We start from the raw sequence: 3,881 nt of genomic DNA on the forward strand, positions 1-3,881 counted from the left end.
AATCGATCTCGCTGCCTCCTCGCAGTGACACACACCTTAGACTAGCCATAATGGGTAGTAACATACAATAGTAATGTATCTATGTTAATATTCTATGTTACTAACATATGTGTGGTAACATGCAACACTTCATTTATTAAGCTATAGACTCATCTTGCCTTGATATGTGTGATGTTACTCATACTAGTAGTACTCCCTCCTTTCCGGTTTATAAGGCTGGCCATAATGGGCGTAACATAACTAGTATCATATACTTGGGACTCGCAAACATGCTTACGTGGCAGGAAATTAAAGAAGAGAGAGAGAGGGTCATAGTAACATAGGTAGATACCGTAACATAATAAATGTTATACTACTATGTGTCATGCATGGCAATAAATAAGACCACCTATGATACTACTTTATGCTACTATGTACTATGGATGTAGTATCATACACTAGTATCATATGCATGATACTAGTATATGTTACTCCCCACTATGACCAGCCTAAGGCTCAATTCAAAAATCTCACCAACCAAGATAGATGATGAGTGGTGGAATATTTTTTGTAGTTTACAAAAGCACCCAATTAATGCTCTTGTTTTCCTAAAAAAATTATGTTTACGAATGCATTAATTGCAATGCATGCATACATAAAGTGCATGCATTGGTCAGTTTTCTCTTAATACTTGCATGCAATTATTTAATGCACCTTGAAGTCGGAACATGTGATGGGGAACAACCAAATTGAGCCTTATAAAATGAAAAACAAAGGCCTCCTTTGGTTTGTAGGAATTTCATATGATTTCTATAGGATAGGATTTGCAAAGGAAAATTTTCTTTAAAGCCCTTTGATTTGTAGGAATGGATTCCTATTCCTATGTAGGATATGAATCAATCCTTCACATTTTAGAGGAAAAAAAACATTAGCTAAGACTTAATGAAAAAATTCCTATCCTATGCATCAAATGACATCTCCTTCTCTATAGGAATTGAGATGCATGTCATCTCACTTCTTATGATTTTTCTATTCCTATAATATCCCTATCCTGTGAACCAAAGGAGACCTAAAATTTCGAGATAAGCCCTATAAACCGGAAAGGAGGGAGTAACTAGCTATGTTACCACATGCTACTTTTTTCATTTATTGCTTGTCACATCATTTATTTTATCTAGATATGTGTGATATTACTACATATGTTACTCTCATTGTGGGTAGTCTTAGCCGCGCGTGTAACCTCGTCCTCCCGTGCGCTACCACCTACTTATGCCACAAAGTGGGCGCTCACTAACTTGAGAAACAAAATAATAATTCAGCATTGATCATGTTTATGGGCCAAATCATAGCACACCTTCAAGTAAGTACTCCCTCTGAATTTAAAGTGAAATCACGATATTTATTATGGATTGAAGGGATTACTTTTCGTAGCATGATTTGACTACTTTTTTCTCGACTTCTAGGCCGATGTTGAATCTGACATTTTGCAACAGGAAAAATATGTACAAGTGATGTATGCAAATTAAGTTGTGGCACAGGGCAGGAGCCAACACAGTAGACCACGAACTCACACGCAGAACAGTGACATGGACCGACAAGCGCATGCTGCAGCAACATATCTGCTGATCTAAACAGTGCGCACACGCACAACCATAATTATAGAGTGCCATATACTCCGGAGTAGATGTAAGAGGATTTATTCACTAGTGCAGTTGAACTTAACCAGATAAATTAACCGCTAACATAGCTGCCTTCTTCTTGTTGTTGTTCAGTTCAGTGAATCCCGCGGCAGCAATCCTGGGGTATGAGAAACCCGATCACAGTGCCAACCATGCTCCCGACGGCCACCAGTATCGTTACCCAGGCCGGGATGCAGCAGTGCAGCCAGCCGAGATAGCCGCCGCACGGCTTGCACGCAGCACCCGGCTCGTCGCCGCCGTCCAGCTTCTGTCGCAGGTGGCCCGGCAGCAGCACGGCGTCGACGACGTACACGGCGAGGGGGGCTTCTTCGGACACCGTCTTGGTCACCCTGACCCCAGCGCCGCTCCCGCACGACGGCCACACCGCCACAGCAGCACCGTGTCCCCGTCGTCGCGGACGGCGATGGCGTGGCTCTTGTTGGTGGCCGCGTCGGTGGCCAGCGAGCCCACCCGCACCCAGTCGAACGCCTGGAACTGCTCCCTCCGGTAGCGCGCCCCCGCGCCGTGGTGAAGCAGGACGGCGAGCTGGTCGTCGGCGCTCAGGCTGTCGAACTTGGGCTTGAACGTCGCCACCGCGAGGTCGTCGGGGCAGAAGACTGTGAGCCCGCGGCCGCGTTCGGCGAGGAGGCGCTGCTGGAAGATCTCGTCCGCGTTCGCCGTCGCGGCGAGGAGGCCCGCGAACCCCGCGCATCCGTTGGCGGACATAACGTCCATGAACACCTGCTGCATCGGCGCGTCGGACGCGTACCCACGGCCCGAGCCGTCGATGCCTCGGAGCTCGAGCCGCGGCGCTTCGCCCGCCTCGTCGTCGACCGTGGAGGCATCGGCCATGACGTCCATAAACACCTCCTCCTCCGGCGCGACGGACGCATGCCCACGGCCCGAGTCGTCGATGCCACGGAACTCGAGTCGGGGCGTTTCGCCCGCCTCGTCGTCGTCAGTGGCGACAACGTCCATGAACACCGGCTCCTCCGGCGCGACCGACGCGATCCCACGGCCCGTGTCGTCGATGCCTCGGAGCTCGAGCCGGGGAAGCCACGCCTCGCCGTCGCCGCCCGCTGCAGCGCCCCCAGAGACGACGAGCAGAAGAAGGAGAAGAAACGGCGCGGCCATCGCGCGCTGGCACGAGCTTGCTAGCTAAGGGCATCTCCAGCCGTTGGCCCTCGGAGGGGCAAAAAATCGCTCCCGGGGGCGCACCGACGCTAAAGCACGCACTGGGGGCGTGATGCCTCCTAGTCGCGGCGCCCACGGTTAGTCAAAAAAGTCAAATATGACGCAAAAACGACTCAAATTTAACGCAAACATCGACGAGTTCGTTTAAACTTAAACATATTTTAAAAAAAAAGAAAAAAAAAACTACCGTGGGCTACCCCCGCCGTCTCCCTCGCCGCCTGCCTCGCCGCCCGCCCACACGGTTCTACATGCCGACGAGGCTGTAGAACCGCGTGTAGTCACCGCCGCCGCCGTCGTCGTCGTCGCCGCCCCCGCCTACGCCTCCGCCGTCCCTGCTGCATCCCTCCCCCGGTTGGCGCGGCGGATTGGACAGTTCGGGGGCGGCGGCGTCGTCGTCATCGCTGTCGAGGACCACGACGCCGTGCTCGTCCTCGTGTCCATGCTTGCGGGCGGCGATCTCCTCCAGGGCCCGGCGCTGCCGGACCATCTCGTCGCGGAGGTAGTCGTCCCACGCCCATCGCAGGGCGTCCTCGTCGGAGAAGCCGCGCCGGGTTATCTCCTCGTACTCCGCGGGGAGGCCGGGCTCCGGCTTGGGCTCGACGAGGACGAAGCGGCTAGTGGGTGGGGAGGCGTTGGCGCCGATGCGGACGCCGGAGCTGCGGGTGCGCGTGCTGACCGGCGTGCCCTGGGGCTCCGGCTTGACGGGGCGGAGGCAGGGCGAGCCGCCGGACGAGGAGGAGGACCCCCCGGTCTCCATGCGCCTCGGGGTCCAGGAGCTTCCCCGGCGGCGTGAGAAGGAAGGGGGGCGGGGTACTCGAGGTGCGGCGTGTTGCCGCCCTCAATGTACTTGAGGACGGCCTCCAACGTGCGCCCGGGCACGCCCCACCACCGACGCCGGCCGATGGCGTTGAGCCTGCTGGAGGGCTCGACACCGTTGGTGGCCTCGAGCTGCTCGGCGTGACGGCGGCGGAAGTAGGGCTCCCAGAGCGGGCTGTCGGGGACGTACCGTGGCCCCTCCCTCGCCGCACG

General features: G+C 54.6%; 1 pseudogene; it reads right to left on the reverse strand.

The window, feature by feature from the left end:
- Positions 1-1,477: 1,477 nt before the first annotated feature.
- LOC123184989 (uncharacterized) lies at positions 1,478-2,853 on the reverse strand (annotated as a pseudogene).
- Between the last annotated feature and the right edge of the window lie 1,028 nt (positions 2,854-3,881).

This window comes from Triticum aestivum, chromosome 2A (assembly GCF_018294505.1).
Source record: "Triticum aestivum cultivar Chinese Spring chromosome 2A, IWGSC CS RefSeq v2.1, whole genome shotgun sequence".
NCBI lineage: Eukaryota > Viridiplantae > Streptophyta > Magnoliopsida > Poales > Poaceae > Triticum > Triticum aestivum.